This window comes from Protopterus annectens, chromosome 5.part0 (assembly GCF_019279795.1).
Source record: "Protopterus annectens isolate FY-2018-M chromosome 5.part0, PAN1.0, whole genome shotgun sequence".
Classification (NCBI taxonomy): domain Eukaryota; kingdom Metazoa; phylum Chordata; order Ceratodontiformes; family Protopteridae; genus Protopterus; species Protopterus annectens.
This window is the reverse complement of record NC_056735.1, coordinates 560,900,244-560,924,282: the sequence shown is the minus strand read 5'-3', so window position 1 is coordinate 560,924,282 and position 24,039 is coordinate 560,900,244.

Sequence of the window (24,039 nt, the reverse complement as noted above, 5' to 3'; positions counted from 1 at the left end):
CTACCTGAACTTGAGCAAAGTCTGCTGATGATCTCTCATCAGGACTACATCCAGAACCATGATCCAGTGGGCTAACATGTCTGGGTGTCGATGTCGACATTGCAATCACTGATGGAGCAGTGGATGTAGTTTTTCTGTGGGTGTGGTATCTTGCATGGCCACAACTGCCAACACCAGAAGATGGAGGAGCTCTCCAGCTACAATGATGCCCACCCTCCCCCAACAGACATTACATTACAAAAACTGCCTGATCTAGTGTATCGTTTATCTCGTCTAAGGAGTTGCCTACACTGTTCTAGGAGACACTCACATCTGTAAGTAAAACATTTAGTAGTTATATTTCGTCTTCTGATGTCCTGGTGGAACATGCCTGTCCCCCCAATATGACCCTACACATACATTTGGAGGCACCTACTGACACACCAGCTTCAGGACAGTGGACAGCAGGTCTCTTTTGAGCATCCCTAGCAACCCTCCTTTGTGGCACCACACTCTCATGATGGATACCAGGAGAGGCAACTGGTTCTACAACCAGAGTACCTATACTAGTCTGATCAACTGTGCTAACCTCAGTTTGTCTTAGATCATAGGTCTGTGTGTCTTGGGTATGCATAGGCATACTAACTGTGTCAAAAACATGGGCAGGGGATGTGGACGCCCAACCTCAATGTCAGACTGATCCTCTGCAATCCCAGATTGTGCCTTCTTACCATCAACATCATCATCATAGGTTACTGATACCCCAACATCAGGTAGTAGAATTTCTACATTGCCACCTGTGATAACACACAATAGACATAACAGATAGAAAAATGGAGAATAAAACGGATCATATATTTTCATTATAATAATGTTAAACTTCTTAACAAATGCTAAAGCTATAAAAACTTTACTGTCATATAGATCTGCATCTACCTTATTTACAATATTAACAATAAACAAATGTGTGCTTACCATGTACAGGTGGGCTAGCAGCCTGCAATCCAGAAGTGTCCATATGAGAAGAATAGAAAAGACAGATATCTGCTGAGTATCACAGTGCAAATGAAATAAAGAAAGAGAACAGTCCCTTCACAAGTGCAGATTCAAAAGGTTCTCATAAAAGATTGCTGAATCTCTATATATGTATTATATATACTAGAAGTTTTGGATATATGCATATAAAGATATAAAAATGACACTAGCTTCTTGCATTCCCGGAAGGTCTGCTTGTGATACTCTGGGTCTGTGATCCACATCTGCACCAATGTCAAGGATTCTTGTGGAACCCTTTCATGAGCTATCTGATATCTGATAGTGGACAGGAACTCCAAAGTTTCAGTTAGTAGTGGTTTGGTACCAGGACTACCTCCCATAGCCACCTGGTCCCGGGCAATTGCAGTAGCCCTACAGTTTCCAGAGGTTACCATGTAAATTGCCCATTGTCTTATCTGGTGAAGGATCTCATATGCCCTCCAACAGCATTAAGGTCATCAACCACCTGCTAACATATCCTGTCTTGAGGAGACTGGTCACCTCTACCTCAAACAGAAAAGCTCCATGATGACATAAGGCCTGCATGATGGCCTCATCTTCTGCATCACTATATGGTGGCTTGTGGGGTACACATGTCTTCTTGGGTGTCATATCCCTATATGGGATGAAACAGAAAACAGTTACAAAGAATTAAATATATAATAAACAGATAGAGTGGTTGCTACCTCAGCTTTGTGTGACTGTATGCATCCAGCATACATACAAACAATTTATATGTAAGTGCTCAGTATGACTACAAAAAAGTTAGCCTCTCAAGTCCATTCCCACCTCAACAATCCTGCACTAACAAAAAAGCATATTTAAATCTCAGTTATCAGCACAAATCTTATAACACTACTCTAATGGAGATAATACAGGTTTAAACTTTGTAATACATTGCTACATGCCCAATAACAATTATAAAAGCATTTTACAAAAGTAAAACCAAGCTGTTATAACTGTCATATCCACCGCTCTGGATTCCAGTCTGGTAGAAGTACACAAACAGAACAGGTAAAAACTCCACACCTTCCTACATGCTTACAATACAATATGTATTGTTAGCATCAGACAGATTCAGCCCCGAATGACAACAGGACAGTCAGTGTAAGTGTGGAACCTGTACTAGAAAAATAAATGTGTAAGAACATGAATGAATGACATATACCTGCATAACTGGTACTTGTAAAAGTAGCTATGTAGAATGTGTGTTAGTTGTCTAGCAATGCCATCTATATCTGACATGACTGCCATCTGTAATATATATGTATGCAGTGTCCCAAATAACCTGCCTCATGTAACTTAAATACCCACTATAGTAAAAGCAGTCCAAAAAGTCCTCTTATCCCTACATAGTTATCTTTTAGTGTCGATTCAGCCTTCTGAGCACTCTGAAGATGCAAATGAGGTGTGGTATGACCTCATTAAAATTGCTGAAAACCAAAATTTTGACTTCATGTATCTGATGTAAACATAGTGTAGCCTCTACACCATTGTTAGGTACTAATGACTTGCAACTGTGAATGCTTACTTTGACTGAAGCAAAGCACAGTATGCACAGACACACTCCCTTGAAGTGGTTGTGTCAGGAGGATAACTTACAGTGTCGAGCTGACTGAAGTGAGGTTCTAAACAAAACTAAATAGCCCACATGTATATTTCCTTGGTATAACTGCAGTTTCCTGGCTTTGCTGAAAACTGTTGATGACTGTCATGTATCTGTATTATATCTTGAACGAAAAATGAGAAAATATGCACTAGATGTTGCATGTGTGATAGTAAAGCAGAGATAAGGGAAGTATTTCTAGAATACAAAGAGAAGGCAGAGCTACATTTTTGCAAACATGCATTAATATGGTATGATCATTCATTCCACTAAATGTTTACAATCAAATGACAATGTCCAATTGTATGAATTGTTTAATATTGGATATAAAATGTGAATTGGTGTATTCACATAATTTGAGTAGTATTGCAAAGCTGTGTCAGTGGCAAAGTGAGATAACCCAATACAACTGTGTTGTTTAAGTGTAATAGTCTGATAGTTTAAATATAGAGCTGTCAAATGTTAACCATTTCCTTTTTTATCTTTTTTTTTAGTTTTTACCATGTGTTTGATGCATGGCATAGTGCAAACATAGTTAGCTGTAAAAGTGATTAAGTGAAAAATATAATTACAGTCACATTATAGAGTGCAAATACACTTAGCGGTCAGTACTATGGATGATAATGATTGCAGAAATTCCACCTGTTCCCTGACTGTCTCTGTGTCACAAGGTATAAATAGTATGAGCTACAAAACAGAAAAACACAGCTAAATCAATATTTGAGTCCCACAGTAAATATTTTAGTGATGGGTGGGTCATAATGAGTACTTACGCAACTAATATATGTTCACTATTGCCTTTTCTATTTGCATGTTGCTTACCCCAGCACAGACATGGGAAACTGTTTAAGGAAAATGTGAAAAGTTTAATGTGGTTCACCTTCCTCCCATGCAAACAGGCTCAGTGATGATATACATACATCAGCACTCTTGGCAGTACAGTGTGTGGAAAATCCACCTAGTCTCTAGCTTTCCCTGTGGCACCAAGTATAAGTGCAATAAATTCATAGTCAAAACACAGAGAAGACAGGGTTCGAATCCAGTGCACTCTTCATTAGCACAGGAGTCCTATTATCATTTTTCACAAAACTTTGATTATAAAGGCAGTACTACATACCAATAGCTATGTATAGCAGGTTGCCTGACAGAAAGGTATCATTAATGCTTGCATACACATACTTGTTTAGGTATCATAGCTCATTAATGACTGGCATATGAACCCCATTTGATTATGTGTGTAACTGGTTTAGCATAACTATGATGATTATGTAATAAAAAAGCAGTTGCATATCTCTGTTGGCCACAATACTTTAATGACAATCATCTACACCCCTTCCAATAACCCAAGCATAACTGCAAAACAGAAAGTATTGTGAGGTAGGTATCATAACTCCAAACTCTTTGACTAAAGTCATGCAAGCCTATCTATTTTCAGGGTTTGCACTTAGCAGGTCGAGGTGGGTTTGGTCAAACATACTGTAGTCGATTTCAGGAGGTTGAGCGGTGACAAATATCAAACCCGACATTGTCGAAATACACTGTTGCCTCCATCTCGAACCATGTTAAAGCCCGTTCCAAAGTTCATGGCGATTTGTATTTCGACAGTGTCGAAATTTGACATTGTTGGTTTCGCTGCACGGCGTCGACTATAACATCAGTCGATGGTATCTGGTTCAACCTACTGTAGGTAAACCCATTTTTAGTATATTGTTAGACAGTAGTCTTAAATGTTTAAGCCAGGACCTTTTAATGTCACACACATACAGGCCTAACTGAAGTATAGCACCAGTCACTCTTTAAGCTCTTTGTCTATAATGACCATGACTGGCAAGTACATCTTCTTTGCCAATGAGGAATAAACACCTGTCTGGCAATATATGCATTTTCTTTTACACAGGTTTGAATCTCACCTTGCAAAAATTAGTTTTAAGAGTGTTCATTTCCCCACAAAATAATGCACCGAGTTATCCCATTGATCTGTCCAAAGTCATGGCTTAAAAGCCAAGTCCTTTAGTTGTTCAGTATTGACCATTGGACAATGTGTGACCAGATATAGGAGCACACATGTCATAAATCAATGCCAAATGTGACCTCATCATTGCTCTTTCATAAACTCCCTTCCTCTTTGTTTGGCAATATTTATCTTTGCTTAACATCGTGCAAATATGATTGTTATGGTTGTAAATGTTTGTGCATTGGTCGTAAAATGCAAGATGATAATTTGGCAGGAAACCTATTCTATGGTTGTTGGAGGACCTTAGCAGACATGTCAGGTGATGTGAAAGATGGTGCCAAATTCTGGTCGCAGAGGAAGGGTGTGGACAAATCAAAAATGTTTGTTGCACTCCTTGTAAAACACTACAGCTGGAAGCTACTACAGGTCGACTAGAGAGGCTCACGCAGACTCTGCTACACTTTGCTGTGAAGGAAAGGTTAGTTTGCTTTTTATTTGTTGTATTTTGTATTACTTTATTGCCTTTTTATATTTTGAATACTGTAATTTGTTTTCTTTACCTTGTGTTTACTTGTATTCTGCTTTTAACTGCATATTGAAACGTCAAAAGAGACCACAGCTCTGTTTCTTGTGAGTCGAGCAGAAATTAGAACTGATCAATTAAGGACTCCTACATAAGATAGAAGAGGTCACTTAAGGTTAATCATTTGTGAACTGAGGGGGTGGAGCTAGGAACTAAACCTTTTATTTAAGGGGTAAAAAAAAACATTTCAGAGCTTTACTAGAGAGGCTCACCCAGACTCTGCTACATTTTGCTGCAAAGGAAAGGTTAGTTTGCTTTTTATTTGTTGTATTTTGTATTACTTTATTGCCTTTTTATATTTTGAATACTGTGATTTATTTTCTTTACCTTGTGTTTTATTTGTATTCTGATTTTAACTGCATATTAAAACTTCAAAATAGACCACAGATCTGTCTCTTGTGAGTCAGGCAGAAATTTTTCCCCCATCCTCCCACCTGTTTACTGTCGTGTTCTTAAATACCACTGTCTTTCTAGTTGCCTGCCTCTTATGTTAATTTGACCATATATCTCATTTCCTCTCTGCTTTCACTGGCTTGTCTGAGTAAGCACAAAATTATCATTTTGTGAAATCACTCCCCTTCAACTATTTAAATTTATTGGCCATTCTACTGTATTCCATAGTACCAGAATACAAAAGTGACCACTCCCTTTCAATCTATCTTGCTGTTTTAAAAATAGTGACTCTCCACTAAAACTTAACTTTATCTACTTTCACATCTAACTTATCTAGTGCACACTGCGGTGTTTAGGATAAACCATTTTCTTTCATCTTACCTTTAAGCAACCCTGTGACTAGCACTTGCTCTAATACCTGATGGAAATCACTAGGGAGCCTTAAACTGATACAAGTACTCAACTCTCCTTGTTAATAAGGAGAAATTAATCATAGGCACTAAACAGCCTATAATTGCAAAGTACCTTGCTAAAGCAAGGGAAAACAGCTTGTGTACTTTACAAAAAAGCACCAAACCAAGCATTTCCAAGGGTCAGCTTCTGGTGATTTCTCCTGTGCACCTGGTGAATCTGGGCATACTGGGGCAATGTAGCAATTACCTCATGTACACAGACAATCCTCTCCTCCTACCATCCAACACTACAACCTGTGAGAGATGCACTTACATAGCCAAACTGGAAGCAAAGCTCTCTCCACCCAAGATTGTGCTAGACAGTCAAGAGGAGAAGGTTAACACCCACACTACACCTCAAGTAACACATTGCCCTTCTAAACCCACACCACCAACACTCACACATAGCAACATTAAATTCACATATGCGGAGGCCCTTAACTGTAACCTGCCCAAGCAACAAGGACCTCTGAAGCTGAAATGCAAACAAACACCAATCACAACCAAAGTGTCACATAGCTCACAGCACCAGTGTGCCACCCAGCAACAGCCCCATAAGGCAAGACAACATACCTAACACTTTAGTCATAGGTGACTCTATAGTCAGGCACACTAATGTCCCACTCACCAAACTGAACAAAGAGAAAATTACAGTCAGCCGCCTGTCAGGTGCCAGGATCTGCCACATAACGCATGCACTCAAGTCACTCCACGACAAGTACAAATATAACTCTGTCATTGTCCATGTTGGAGTGAATGACTTGAGATGTACCTCCCTGGACTACATGAAAAGAGACGTGGAAGAGCAATCAGATCATGTGGCCCAGGCAGGTATGACCCTAGCCCTGAGTAGCATCCTGTCTTTGCCAGAATGATACCACAATATAAGGACAAAATGATTGACTTCAACAATTGGCTAAGCTTCTGGTGTCATTCAAAGGAGATCCAGTATCTGTCTGTCTGGGACGACATGATCGACAGACCAGGATGCTTTGCCAGAGATGGTCTGCACCTGTCGTCCCTAGGATTCAGGTTACTGGCTAAGGCTCTTGCCACCCCAATAGTGCCTTTTTTAAGCAAAGTTCAAAGGAAAAAACTGCACGGTAACAGGTACAAGCATGCTAATTCTGAATGTAATGCTACTCAATGCTAGAAGTCTAAACCTCAAAATGCACTCTCTCGAGGCACTCCTAAAAATGGAGAACATCAATATCTGTGTAGTAACTGAGACCTGGTTCAAGGCATCAGAGACCACGCCTACAATACCAGGCTACAACTCTTACCACACTTTTCGGCCACCAAACCAGGACCGAAACACTAAAGGTGGGGGAGTGTCCATATTCACCAAGGATATTCACACCACCAGGCTAGTTGCCCAACACAATTTGTCTAAAATTCTCCAGGTGCAATTAACACTAGGTAAGACTGCAATCCAAACTGTAGCTTGCTACAGATCCCCCACCATGCCCCAAGATTCTCATTACACCTTTCTAAACATACTGGAAAATATTAAGATACAACCAAACACCCTAATACTGGGTGATTTCAACTATCCTGCCTTTAACTGGGAAAACTACTCGTGTACCAACACATTTGCCCAACGGTTCATGGAATTCATAAATTCCAACACCCTGAATAATCTAATCCATAATCCCACAATGGGGCTCCAATATCCTAGACCTGGTCATTACCAACATGATAAATCAGTGTTACACACCAATGGCCACCCCCTAGTTTGTCAGGTCTGACCATAAGCTAATCACCCTTAACATCCACATCCCACCTCCAACCCCCCCCCCCCCCCAGTAAGGAAACCTCCATAAAAAAATTCTCCAAAGCCAGCTTTATGCTACTCAAGTCAGGAGTGACAAACTTTATGACACCCATGCAGATGGGAATTGAAAGTTCGACTGTTGAATCCTGCACTAAGGCACTGTACGAGCACATGCACTCATGCATGAATCATGCCATCTCAAATAGAACCAAGATACTCTCCTTCAAAAAAAGGAAGCCAGTCTGGTGGTCCCCTGCCATAAACAAACTTTACAACAAAAGGAAGAAACTGTTGCAGAAAAGAGGAAAATCCCAGGATGCAAAAAACTCCCTTACCAGCTTCAGTAAGAAGCTAAGATCTCTCATTAAATCCTCCAAAGCTAGTTACAAAAATAAAATTGCCAAAACTTCCAAAGACAACCACAAGGCATTCTATAACTATGTCAAGAATCTAAATGGCAATGCTTAGATCTCCTCTGAGCTATAACAGAATGGCATTAAATATACTGATCCCAAGGATATTGTCAATATCCTGGTAGATCAATTCAGTGCCGACTTCACCCCCATCTCACCCCCTAAATGGCCCATCTCAATACTGGAAGATTGCCAAATTCTGGTAATAAAGGCCACATGTAAAAAACACACTCTCCAGAGCTAGGAATACAGCATCCATGGGACCAGATGACATCCTGGGCTGTGTACTACATGAACTACAAAATGAACTGGCACCTCACCTAAGTCTCATGTTTAATCATAGCCTCACCTCAGGCTTTGTGCCCACTGAGTGGTGCACAGCTACAGTTATCCCAGTCCACAAGGGGGGATCCACCTTGGATCCCGGGAGCTACCGCCTCATCAGACTGACGAGCCTGATCTGCAAGGCCATGGAACGTATTATCATGGAACTTATAAAAAAAGACATTGACAACCTTCAAACACTGGACCTCACCCAGTTTGGGTGCGTGAAGGAACGAGCTTGTCTCCTGAACCTGACTGACTTCTTTGAATCAGTCTCCAGAGCCGTGGATGAGGGTAAGGTGGTCCACACAGCCTATCTGGACCTCGCCAAGGTCTTTGACACCACCCCCCACTCTGGAATCATAGATAGACTTGCTAAGCTGTGCATTAATCCCTACATCACTCAATGGGTTGCCAACTGACTTACTGACAGAACCCACACTGTAAAAGTAGCCGACTCCAAATCCAGTTCCAGGCAAGTGACAAGTGGAGTACCTCAGAGTTCAGTGGGACTGCTATTGTTTGGCATCCTCTTCTCTGAAGTACAGGTCAACACTAAGGGACTATGGCTAACAAAGTTCGCAGATGACTGCAAACTGGGAGCCATTATTGAATCCAGAAATTATGTGAATACTCTACAAAAGGGCCTTACAGAAACAGATGCTTGGTGCTTGAGCCATGGGCTCAAGTTCAATTCCAAGAAATGTATAGTTATCTCCTTTGTGAAAAAACATGTACCCATGAATTACCACACAGGTGGCAGTACACTAAACAGTGAAAGTGTGATTAGAGACTTAGGGACACAGGTGGACAGTGGTCTCACCTTCGATAACCACATTGCCACAATAGTCAGGAAATCCTTCTATGTGGCACACTTCATCACTAAGGGCTTTTCATCCAGAAAAAAGTAGTTCATTGTCCCACTGTACTCATCCCTCATTAGACCCATTATAGAATACAACGCCTCATTTGGTATGTACCTCTCAAGACATCTGCAACAACTGGAAAGGCCGCAGAAATACCTCACTAAAAGAATCACAGGCCTAAAGCAGATTCCCTATGCTGACCACCTCAAAAAGCTCCTGCTATACTCTGTTGCATATCGTCTACTCAGAGGCAATCTCTGCTTAACATACAAGGCCATGTCAAACCCAGAGCTGTTGGACATGCTACACTTAAAGAAATCCCAGTGCCTCACAGCCACACTCTCCAGGGATCTAAACCTTGTCATCAAAATAAACAAAACATGCTGAAGGGATAGGTTCCTGACCCAGGGACTCCCCAGACTCTGGAATAGACTGCCAATACATGTCAAGCAGCACCTCTTTGGCCCTCTTCAAAAGGAACCTTGACGATTGGATGGGAGAAAAGAAATTCACCCCGGGGATCACGTCAGTTCCCATGCTAGACAGGGGTTCAGGGAAGTAAATTGTGTGGGAAGAAATAGCCAGGGAATTGTTATGGCTAGGCTTATATAGGCCCTAGGGCTGATAACCTAGTACCAGCCTATGAACTGGGTCTCAGTATAAGTCTGAGGCTTGGAACAGCTTAGTTAAGGCTATCTCTAGTGTTATTGACATACCATACAGTAGTGAGTAGTGTAGGCACCACTACAGTGATCTTAAGAGGTGCAAGCAGGTACAACTTGACCAGTGACTGTATGAGTTTCAAACAGCTAACATCTCCTAGTTGTGTAAGTATACAGATTAAGCAACTTGAAATGATATGCAAAGGTGTAGCTTTCATGTGTCTTTTCCCCCTCATTCTTTATTTTGCAGTTACAGAGGAAATCACTGTGAACAGGCGACACGTTGGGAGATTAACACAGCTCAAAGAGGCAAGGGGGTATGTCTGCAACACAACTGACCATGAATGTAGTAAATATTGTGATTGCATAGATCAGTATCATCTCCTCCATTCCTTCTCTTCTGACTCTGGCCTACTGCCCCCGTTGGCCCCCATAGTCTGGCGGGCTTTCACTCACGTTACCTGGCTCCTGTGTTCTTGATTCTACTTATCACCCACCACACATTTATTAAGCCCCTATTGGCTCACTCTTCTCTGTTTTTACTGGCCCGCTGCATCTCCACTAATTTTCCTGTTGGGCACTATATTCTACCATCCAATTGGAATACCCCTTTCCAATTCTAAGCTGGCAAGCTGTTCCCTAATGTCCCTGCTAGCCTTACGTCTTTGTTCTGTTTTATGTAGAGTTTTGGTGTACTGTTTTATCTTTAGTGAATCTGTTGACATTATAAATAATAATTTAATCACAGTTACCCTCACATTTAGGCAGATCTGAAGAAGTGGATGTGAAAGCATTTTAACAATGTCATTTTTAAGACAAACCATGATAATTTTGACTTTATTTTAATTGAGCAATATTCTGACCCCCTCAGCTCTAATGCCCATGTAATGGTTTCACTGAGATGTTTTTCCTATGTTAAGGGATTATTTGCAGTAAATTGCATCTATCACCCATATAATTGGTCAAACATGGCAATAAACTAATGAATAATCCGTGAAACCACAGATGTAGTACCTAAGCTAACATCCTCCAATAACACAGACCTAATCAAACTCTTTAACCTATGAGCTTCATTCCCACTGTTGCCACTCCTACATTTTTTTTAAATTTTAAAGAACAAACTTAAGTATGTTATAAATGTATGCTCAACTTCTAGGTATGTTATTTAACAGTGCTCATCTGCCTAGTAAAGTGTTACTGCTAAGACTGAATAAATCAAATCTAATATAACTCATAGGGGAACTCTTTTTGTTGGATTAATCTCATTCCTAATTATTAAATTCCGCTGAAAATATGTTTTTTATTATTTGACTTCTAAGGTGGTTTTAAGTCATGGCAGACCAAGGTAAGCCAGGATATTTTATTCTGGAAGACTCTTTTGGCATGTAACTCTTGATTCAATAGGTTATCACTTTTCCTGTAGTGTACACAGTTTTAAAATCTGCTGTAGGATTCCCATAGTGTCATGCTCAGGAGATGGATGAAATGTTCATCTAATATGATGTAAAAACTGTCCTTACTGTCAAGAAGCACACTGCACACTTTTTTCAGGATATTTGACCCTACATACATAGTAAGCATATCTGCTGAGTCATACTAATCATTTCAAAAGCTGTACCACCCTTTGTCAACTGTTGGAAACTTTCGGGTCTACACCCTTCATCAGTATAACTTAACATATAAAAAATCACCATTTAAATAGGAGAACATAAAGTCACATGCTTCAACCCAACCCACCTAACAATAAAAATTTAAAGCTACAATGATTCAATAAATATATGCAAAGTGGCACGTAAAAAAATCACATCTATAAAGCATATATATTTTTATAAATAAACAATTTTATACTGTTTCATATGAAATCACATGCACCATACTTAAAAATTAATAATTAATAATTAAAACTTAAACTTATAAAACTTCTCTCTGTCTTTTAGCCAGAACGGGCTTTAGACTAACTGAATTATTTAGGCCTGGAGCTACATCAGCTTGAAGTCTAATAATCCATTCTAGTTCTTTCAATTCCAATAAATTATTAATGTCACCTTTCCTCAGACCTACCTCTACCTTACAAAGGACCCTAAATCTAAAAGTATGTCCCACACCTTCATCCAATATATGCTTACTTAAGGCATTGGTGGGCAACTTCCTCCTGATTTCAGACCTGTGTTCCACCATTCTCTCCCTCAATTCTCTTATAGTTTTGCCTACATAGAATGAGGTGCAACACACACAAGTAGCCAAATATACTACTCTCTCCTCATTACAAGCAGTAATTGTTCTCATGGTAAATGTCTCATTAGTTATAGGATGTGTAAATGTAGCATCACCTGTATAGATGTCATTGCAGCAAGTATAATGCATCGCCATTGAGCCTGCTTGCATGAAGAAAGGTGCACTACATTAAATTTTTCAGTTTTGTTGCTCAGAGAACTGCATTTCCTCAGTGCTTAACGTTGGGCTAATGTGGAAGGCAAGGCCAACAGTTACTTATGTAATAAAACATTAGCATCAACATATCAAAGATAGACTACAGCATGTACATCATACTAGCTGCCAGCATTCTCCCATAACTTATCTTGCAGGCCTGACACATAAAACATTAACAACAAACTGATGTATTTTGCAGTTAACCAGTCAGGTCAGTTACTGTATGTTCCTATTTGCACATAGTGTGGCAATGAGAACCAGTGGATACTACTACTTTACAAGTCCAAGTTGAATTCCAGAAATTTGAAACACACATGCACTAATATTTTACCATCATCTGCATCCCTATTGTAACATAATAAGTTTGGTCAAACAGGTACATGTAAAGTATTTGATCTACAATAATTTTTTTATGTTACATTTTTTTCTTGTATTATTTGTGCACTGCTTAAAGAGAAAAGTGAAACATTTAGTTTAGGCTGCCATAGGCAGTGCAAATCAGATAAGTGTCATCACATGACCATCAGTACTCCGGATAGTACTAAGGGAAGAAAATACACCCTCTGTGGTACAAGGTGCAAGTGCAATGAACTTCTAGATCAAGGATATGTGATTTATTGTTCAAGCCTATGATGCTTTTACAGAGGATTGTCTGAATGCATATTTAATCACATTTAATGATACCATTATGTTGTTCAAAAATCAACTGTTGCCACTGTTGCTAATAACATGTGATCATTAATGTGTCCACTTTCACATTATTTCTCATCAATTACAAGTCTGATAATGTAGTCCACAAAGTACATGCTTGATCCTGTAAGGAAATGTGAGAAGGAAGAATTTTTCACTTGAATGCATTTCTTGCTCTGGCATGCCTCTCAACTGTACAAATTTTTGCAGACTGTCCAGATTTTTGCCTCATATTTCTGGTCTGTTTCTCATAAAATTGTGGTTTTCTGGCAAATCGTTTGGAGCTGAAGTCAGAAAATAGACAGACATTTGAGTTTCAGACTTCATCGCATTCATAAAATTCATGATAATGCAATATCTGTTATTCTATCAACTTTCTAAGTTTGTAAGAGCAATATTTAAAAAGTGTCACTATTTTGGGGGCTTTGACCATTATTTACAGCATTGTCCAGATTTCTTGCTCTAAGAGATTGAGAGGTACGGCTCTAGTTATGACTACATATACCTATGCATTTCATTTCATTTACATTCTGCAATTTCTCTGAAATATATTTCTCTTTTGTCTTTTCCATTTGCTCTTTACTTGGCAGGACACAAATTGGGTTCATTACCTAAGGAAAAAAGGAAAAAATTTAGTAGGTAGAGCAAATATGACTGGCAGCATTTTGTGCCCCCCCCAAACAGCAAGAGGACTTCAGTAAATGCACCTAAGTCCAGTTCTGTGGTACAAGGTGCTACTGATGAATCAAGAGAAATATAACACATGAAGCATTTGTTTGACTCCTCTTTAGAGATAACTTTGCATTTATTTACAATATTTATTTAACCATTTTTTTTTCATTTTAATATATATTTGCTCTGTGCTTGGCAGGACACAAACATGGTTCACCATCTAAGGAAAAAAATGAAAAACTTTCTTTAGGCTGCCTTTGGTAGCTCAAACATGAGTGGCAACAATACACTTTGCTTAGGATTCTGGACAGTGCTGAAAAAATAAATTATATGCCTCATTACATTATTTCTGTGGTGCAAAGTGTAAAGGCAGGAGTTTTTGATAAATAACATAACCTATTAAGGGTACAAATCCAGCTTCAAGACACTTTTTAAAAAGGGTCTAAGAAGCCCATTTCTCATAATATTTTGAATAGGACTGTAACACTAAAGAAAATTGATAATGTTAAGCCTAGCATAATGAACCTGTGCTATTTAACATGTATGATTAATGTTTTACAGATAAAAAGAGCAACCCAATGTGTATCTAGTTTCCAGGACATGGCAATGAATGCATTTCCTATAAAATTTAATTGCATATGTATGATGGCACAGTACTTTGTGATAATCATACTGACTCATCACATGTGCCAACTATGTGTTTAGGGCTCTTGCATCTTGTGAAGTGGGTATGTAACATGAACCGACCTATATTAATTATCACATTCCACTGCATCCATCTGAACCATATTTAGTTGCAGAAAGAATGACTTTCATAACAGAATGCTTTCTAAGAAATGATTGCAACCACATACATGTAGGCCTCGTTGAAGTGTGCCTACATTCATTCAGAAGTTAATATGTGTCAAATGTCCAAACTGGAAAGGCAGTTCTCCTGTCGCAATGTCAGTTATTACACTATGTTGCAATTTTTGCATCATTTATCCCATGGGTAGGATTCCCAGCTGTTACAATAATATTTCAATTTTATTGGATAAGCCCCAACATGACAATATGTCAGAATTCAGAATCTTTCAGTTTCCAGAGTGCAACCTTTAAATGCCATTCCATTAAGAAATCCATTGTTGAACATTGGAACCTGCTATTATGGGTGGATGGAGCATCACACACAGCACAGCTCAATGCCATGTTTCACAACTTTACTGCTGTGTGCTTTATATAGTTCCAATGTGTCTGCCAAGAAGCTCATCTGCTTTCAGTTGTGTAAATGCAGTTGGCAAGGCTGTGCATCTTTGTGCAATACCAGTAACACACGAGATCTGAAATAGGCACCAATTCAGACATATTTTGCTAGCTTGACTTTTGCAGAAGTAGCTGGTGAGGGACAGAATGGCAGTATGCTTAGAGCAAAAACGTGGGGTGTTAAGGAGTCTAGGATATTTGTGCAACTACAACCACAGGCTGTATATAAAAGTACTGTCTCATATAAGGCTGAGGCTTGAAATAGCTTAGTCAAGACTGTCTCTAGTGCAACTGGCATTTCTCTCAATGTGGAGCAATTTCATCACCACTATAGCGACCTTAAGAAGCACAAGCAGGTCCTCTTAAGGCTTAATTTAGTTCTGGGGACACCCTCTCATTTGTAAAAGTATACAGACTCATAACCTGTCTATGATATAGCAGTGATTATAAAGCCAGCCAATGTGGTTACTCATTGTGCTTTCTTATACATTTCTTTCCTTTTTGTGCTGTACAGCTGCAAACCAAGAGGTGCACCAGGAGAGATTAACTCACCTTAGCGAAGCACAGAATAAGTACGATTCATGTAAAAATTCAAGCGATATTGTTATTTTCATTCCTTTATGCACTAGCATCTTGAGCAGGCTTCCAATATCCTTCATCTCAAGCACGCATGCCTTCCTCCATAATTCTCTGTATGAGTTCAGTACCCAGAGGCAGTACATTTCTAACTGCTAATTATTTATAAAATCTTCACTGCAGTCTGGCAGAATAATTGCATTTTGGTAAATGAAATTATTAATTAAGAATGCATAATTTCAATCTGTCATAGTGAAACAAAGGCTGATGTTTCTTAAATCAGAGCAGTGACTTTTTTTATTTAATGACACATAGGTACCTTTGCATCATATATAGGTGATGTAAAGGTGTGCAATAGTAAATTATCCTAATTGTTTATGTATTATAAAACTAAGTTTCTTTAAAATATACAGTAATGTGAAATGCCATGTATCTAATACCTCCTTTTTGTCTCCCCTACTCTTTTTCTTTTTTTGTGGGTGGGGGGAGGGCTTACAGTTTAAAAATAACCTGCTGTTTGCTGAACTTGCTGATGAAAATTAATGATAAATAGCACAGATAACTGTGACTCAGCCCACCATACCTCCACAGATGGCAGCAGAAACACCCAGCACTTCTGGGTCACAAATTGAATGTGTTGCCTCCACAATTCCTGCCCTATTTGCTCCATGCGTGTCAGGTAGCTCTGCCCCACCTGCTGGTTTAGTTGGTACCCTTCAAGAGCAGTAGCAGTGGAGGTGGCAATTTTGTCACCCAACAGGAGCTGACAGGTCTGGTGGGGGATATAATGGAGAGAAGCCTCAGTTCACATACTGGCAGGGTTGAAAAGGTCTTACATCACGTTGCAAAGATGATGCCATGGCTGGCACTGATCAAGGGAGCTGCTGCAGGAGACAGCAATGACAATTCGGAGGGTGAAGACTAGATTCTCACTGTTCGCAAGCTGGATATGGGTGCACCTCTGATGTTGACTACCAATCCCCAATCATGGTGTCCCCGACCTTTTTTCTCTATCATGAGCCTTGTCTGTCTTAGATGTCCTGTATACCTCCATATGCTTCCTATCATCCCCTACCTAACCGACTATCTCATTCCTAAGCAACTTTCTCAACATTCCTCTTTCTTCCAAAAATAAATAAAAAAAAAAATGAGTACCTGTCCCAGAAAAAAATCGAATGCTTCATACATGGCTCTTCACTTCACCTATGTGCCATCCTAACACAACAGATTCTCTCCAATTGGCCATATCACATCATTCTGCTGTTGTCACTCATTGCTATTCTACATAATTTTTCTGTAGTCACCCATTGCTATACCACATCATTCTGCTGTTGTCACACATTGCTATACCACATCATTCTGCTATTGGCACCCATTGCTATACCACATCATTCTGCTGTAGTCACCCATTGCTATACCACATCATTCTGCTGTTGTCACCCATTGCTATACCACATCCTTCTACTATTGTCACCCATTGTTATACCACATGATTCTGCTGTTGTCACCCATTGCTCTACCATATCATTCCGCTGTACTCACCCATTACTGGTGTGGTCCTCTGCAAAGTCATGACATTTTGTGTACAATTGTGCATTTATGTTAGGAAGAAGTGGATAGCTATGGTGCTCTCCCATGACCCGCCTGCAAATTACAGTATTCCTTTCACTGTGTGATGCCCTCTGCTTGCCAACCTCATTTTCCCCACTGACCTATGCATCCCTTTTTCACATGTTTAATTTGGTCAAAAATAGATTCACACAACACACATGGTCAGAAATGACCCATGCAAAAGCTTTACTTTATGTCATCAGTATTTGACTAGAGTTTGGCATAGCACAGCAATGCTGAGTGACAGCAAATATGGTTTAATTTATTTTTGAATAGCTGAAGATTTCAATTTAATCTGCAGTGGTTCTGTTACTGTTGTGCAAATGTGCTTAAATTTGCAGTGCTTTGGGAATACAAAGTAAAGGCACAGCTGTTATACAGTTAATTAGACAATTCTTAGGCTCCTGGATTTAGTACTCTAGGAGTTCCTATACGGCATGTTGAGAAAAGTACTCTGTTTGTAGCCTGATGTTTTGGCATAGTGTCATACATTCAATTACAGCTCTATGTGAACTTATTACTTCATGACATGTCACATTCCTATCATATATTTAATTGCAAACATCTGTATTTCTCTCCAGATTACACATTTCTTTAACACATCATTGGAATAGTGCAGCAAGACAACATTTATAAAACATTGCAGCTTCAACAGGGAGACTTATTAAGCCAACCTTATCCTAGTTAGGTATTCATGCTTATTGCACTCTCCCTCCCTTGGACAAAACATGACAGATTAATGATTATTTAATAAGTAAGACTAAAACATCATACAGATGTTATTACATGTCCCACAAAACATGTTATTGCTATTCCTCTCTGCATCTGTCTCTAACTCTCTTTGTTCACCCATATTTCTTCAATAAGTTATTTATCATTTGTTTGCCAGGAAAGTCTGACTTGGAATGAGTCAATTTTCAGTAGAGTCCCAAGGAGAAACACTCCAGACACATGTCTTTATAACACAGGAGGAAACTGGAGCACCCAGAGGGAACCAACAGAAATGCAGAGAGGACATGCAGACATCACACAGAATGCACTCAAGCTAAGAGAATTGAACCAGAGAACCTCTTGCTGTGAGGCAACAACATTAACCACTGCACCACTGTGCCATCCTTTGGTAGTGTATTTCAATCATGTTATATTAATGCTGTTATGTAGTGATTCCTTTGTGGTGTGATGAACTAATGCTCAAATGTGGAGAAAATGTTTTGAATGATTTCAAAGGTTCTAATTCAGCAATTAGCTAAGTGTTATTGAGTGTTTTTGTTTCACTAGTTTAGGTGCACCCATTGGATACATATTGTTGTGAGCCATTCCAAGTCAGACTTTCCTCCTTCAGTGTTAATCTATATTGTCCATGCTTCCATGTCACCCTACTAATGCATCCTCTCCCTTCTGTGTCATTAATCTTTCACCTCTGCAGTTGCTCACTATTTGGTGCCAAGCATATTATGCAAAGAATGCAAAATGGAAGTACACAGCTTATGGCAATATCTTTTGATCTGATTACCTTCATCCACATTATTCTGTCTCATTCTGTGCCACTGTGCTAAGCTATTTTTATTCAGTTTAATGTAGTTTTAAACAAGATGAAGAGTTGGATATATGGATTGCAATGGTAAATAGGGTAATAAAAATGAATATATAAATTCACATTTATAAAATCCACTGTCAAATATTAACTCCCACAATTATGACTTTCGATGAATTGTGCTAAGATATTGCACAGGTATAAACATGTTTCCTGGGATGCTGAAAATCTTTAAATCCAGATGAATGAAATCATGTGTCATAATGTTTTGCCTGATTATTGTTGCTGTAAATGCTGGCTAAGCCTCTACTTAACACATCATTATCCTGCTGCTACATTAGTGTGCATGCCACCTACTGTAAAGCTTCTTTGCATAGAAGCCAGTGCAGAGCAATATAGAGTACTATTAATTACCATCGTTAGTTCATCACTTCAAGATATGAATACATATACACTAACACTTTGCCATAAGCAGTGCAAATCAGTCTAGCAGTGCTGTGCTCTGAGTACAAGAAAAAAATCAAAGAACTATAGTTTTTTGTTCCACATTTGTATGTCTGTATTACTGCTGACAAAAGATGATTATGATACCTGAATGATATTGACTCAGTTCAAGCATTTGAAATACTATGTCTGCTATACAGTGTTTGCACTTGGACAGTATTAACAGCTTGTTAACCTATTCTCACAGAACCCATTACTGTCATTCTGCAGTCCACTGTCCCATGTATGACCTGCATGTTTGTCTTGAGAATTCGCATAGAGCAAGTATGCAATCATCTTGACATGAAATCACAGTAATGATTGATTGATAATCCACTGGTGTGCAACAGTCAATGAGTATGTAAGCCAGTTATGTGGAACACATTACTGTACCTCACAGTAACACAATGTACAGTAAGGACACATTCTACAATTCATATAAAAGTGTGTCATTACATGTGGCAATCATAATGATATTATTGTTCTGTGCACACATATGCATTTGTTATACAACCTGTAATGGGCAGTAAAATAGTGTTCCAAGCATTGCTTTTTACAAACATTCCAATATCTAATTTCACAGAAGTATTGTCTGTCTTCTTCTGTAGTGCTTACAAGTAGTAGAGTGTTCTCCAGATTATATAACCTAGATAGGTAGGATGTTTGATGCCTAACATGGAAGACTTGTGTGTGTGTGTGTGTGTGTGTGTGTGTGTGTGTGTGTGTGTGTGTGTGTGTGTGTATCACTTTGCAGTGTATCCACGTCTACTGAGAATAATGCATTTAACTGTTCTCACAGCTCCCTTATCCCAATTGTTACAGAAATATCATCTCTGAAGCAAACTGATGAGATCATCCTGATAAATGTCTAGAAGCATAGCTACTGTCGGGCAAGAGAGGTAATAGCCCTGAGCACAAATCTTTCTCTCTTTAGTGCAACGCCAGTTTGTAAAAGCTGGCATGCATTTGAGGTAAAACCTGAGCACTTCAGAGCTTCATGTGTGGTCTAAACTGTACAAGCAGTTTGCTTCAGTTTAATAGAAAAAGAGTTGTTTTTTGTTTTGTTTTTAGTTTTGTTTTGATTTTTAACTAAGTCATGAGTGCCATAGCACTGTATGCAGGCAGGGCATAAACCGCAGTTTAAAAGAAGACTTTTTTAAACTAATACATGAGCACTAAAGTACTTCATGTAGGCAGGGAATAAACTGTAGCAACTGTTTGCTACATTTGTAGCAAGCAGTGTACTACAGTTTAAAAGCAATTTTTTATAGGTATAGTCAAATGTATGGAGTAGAAGGAGGACTGGGATAGGGCACCGAAATGGGATCTGAATAGCTGGGGCAGGAAGTGTGGGTTGTCAAGCATCTGGCCACCTGGCTAGTATGCCAGTATAAAGAAACGCAGGGGTATTTTTGTATTTTTTTTTTTTTGTTTGCTCTTGAATGGAAGAGCTGGTGTGTTGGTCATGGATGTAAGTATAATAAGCCAATCTCTTAAATGTTGAGATTGGCATAATACAGTGAAGTGCTTTTTGAGCTGGGGGTGAAGCATGGATCTAACTGAACTAAACCACACTCTAAAAAGTAGAGATTGGCTTAACACACTGACATTGTTCTTCTTCTTCTTCTTCTTCTTCCTCCTCCTGGGGGCAGGGATCTAACTGTAACAAGAAGCCAACCTCTAAAATATAGAGACTGGTTTACTCCAGTGAAGTGTTTTTTTTTTTTTTTTGCACTACAATTGAAGAGCTGAGGGGTGAGGCACTGGTTTGTGGTAGCTACACTTCTGCAAAAGTGCTTCTCTTTCCTTAATAGCCAGACTTCTCCTATGGCACGTGTAACTGATACAGTGATGTTTAGATTGTGTAACCTAAATAGGCAAGAGGATTGATGTCCAATGTGGAAGACTTGTATATGTGTTTCTGTGTGTGTGAGACTGTGTATCACTTGGTTGTGTATCTACTTCTCCTGACAACAATACAGTTAACTGTTCACACAGCTCCCCTATCTCATTTTTTACAGAAACATCTTCTCTAAAACAAGGTGATGAAGTCATCCTGACAAAAGTGAACTCTTTTACTTTACAGGTCAGACTTTTCCTGTGACACGTATGACAAATTCAGTGATCTGCAGATTGTGTAACCTAGATTGGCAGGAGGTTCAGTACCCACCATGGATAGCCTGTGTGAATCTGATGCTTGTTGCTGTCTACATTTCCCCTGAAGGGAATGCATTTAAATGTCCACATGCCTCCTTGTGCCAATGTTTATAGAAACATCCCATATAAAACAGACTGATGGGGTTAACCTGACAAAAGTGCAATCTCTCCCCTAAGAATCAGTCTTTTCCTGTGCCTGTGGTACTTGGAACTAGTACAGTGTTTTCTAAACTGTGCAACTAAATAGATAGGCAGTCCAATATCCACCGTGGAAGATTTGCATGTGTGTGTGTGTGTGTGTGTGTGTGTGTGTGTGTGTGTGTGTGTGTGTGTGTGTGTGTGTGTAATGCTGTTGCTTTCTCCATTTCCCTTAAAGAAAATGCATTTAAATGTGCAAACAGCTCTCTTCCCTTAAAAATCAGATTTTTCCAGTGGTGCTTGACATTAGTACAGCATTGTCTAAATTGTGTAACCTAAATAGTTAGGAGGTTTTATACCCACCATACAAAGCTTGTGTATATATATATATATATATATATATATATATATATATATATATATATATATATATATATATATATATATATGCATGTGTGTGTGTGTGTGTGTATGTATGTATTTGCAATGCTTGTTGCTGTCTCCATTTACCTGAAGGGAATGCATTTAAATATGCACACAACTACCTTATCACAATTTTTACAGAAACATCCTGTATGTATGACACACACTGTTGAGGCCATCCTGACAAAAATGCAACTACACCCCTTATGGTGCTTGCAACTAGTACAGTGTTTTCTCAATTATATAACTAGATAGGTATGACTTTCAATACTCACCATGGAAGATGTGTGTGTAAGGATATTCACAGTTAGATGAGCATGTGCTCAGTCAGCTTGCACTCTGGATAAAAAATTTAAAATCATAGATGACTACACCACCTCCTCCGCAACCTTTCATGTCCACAACTTCATTGCACCACATTGATGTAGCTATACATACTATTTGTATGGTGATGATTACAATTTTCTATGCATTACTTAAAGAAAACTTAACTTTTCTAGGTAATACAATGTCCACACATTGTAAATCAATACCTTAAATAATAGTGTCATGGACTGAAAAATATCCATTTAATGTTTTTCTAGGGAAAGTGAAGCAAACTTTTTAGTGGAGTGGGGGGAAGGATGTTTCCATTCTTCACATGGCAGGTGTTTTTTAAGGCACCAATATCAGCACGAGTACAACATTATATTGTCTGCCTATACCCCTGGTTCAACAAACTGATGAGGTCACTGCCTTGCAAGTGAAATGAAGCTATTTGAATGTCAGACTTCTCCAGTGGTGCTTACATCTCTGACAATATGCTCTACAATATGTAGCTAGTTACGTAGGATGTTCAAATACAGTATTGCTTAACTTCTACAAGTATGAATGCCAATGGACTACAGATTGTTTTGCACACATTTTTAGTGTCAATTTTTACAACCCTGATTGTCTGTAAAAATGATATTATCAGATACATATCCTTGGCAGTACAATGCTGATGTCATCCCTTTATAGATGCTGCATGTCTCAGTTCTAGTCATTATTCTACTCTGTTGCTGGCTGCTGATAATGTGCTCAATAAATGCTGCAAATGAATAGGTAATTGTTTTGATTCCATCACTGGTTCAATAGTGTAAAAGTTTCTACTGTCATATACCATTGTCCACCTAACAACCATCTTCATGTGTCATTCTAATTATGAGAATGATTTACTGTGGCACTCTCTAACACTAGAAAATCCTAGTATCACCAAGGAAAATACTTTTTGCCCAAACAAAGATTAAGTATTGGTAACATACCAATTGATGGAGTGCATCACATTTGGAGTGCACGTTCTCCTGTGTTGTATGACTTGATAGTGTGCTTTGTACATTGTGTATCTGTATATGTAGAATGTGTGAGTCCAGCTATGAGTGCTTCTTTCACCCATTACTGTGTATATTAGTCTGCAAAGACATATATGATGTGTATTTATACAGTGCTATTGTGCACTTCAGACACTTTGTAGCATAAATAACCTGACAGGGGTGATGCCATCCATTTTACTTCACACTGACTCATTTGTACCTGAACGTGGTCATGTGGTGCTTGTAATTCAGGCAATGATGTTTAGCTTGTGATCTTGTGTAGTCATTTGAAATCCCTGTATTACTGCTCAGAATATGTTGTGTCAGTGTTATAATGACTGTACAGGTCACTAACACTTGTTGTCAAGCACAGTTACTTTGTGCACATATAGATGCTGATCCCTCTTAATAATAGCAAGGACAATTCTTCATATAGCAATTCTTTTATTCAGAGTAATGATCACATATACTTTAATGTTCCTTATATAACATACACAGTAAGTGTTATCTTCTGACAAGGGAATGAAACTACATGCTGTCTGTTGTTGATGTATTCCAGCAATTATAAGCACACATGTACTTTGCAGAAATAACATGATGGAAAGCCTTCACATAAAATAAAGGTAATGGACATCCTGCTGTCAAGCCAAATCACAGAGAAAAGAACAGTGGTATCACACAACATTAAGGTGGTTCAAAATGAAAGTAGGA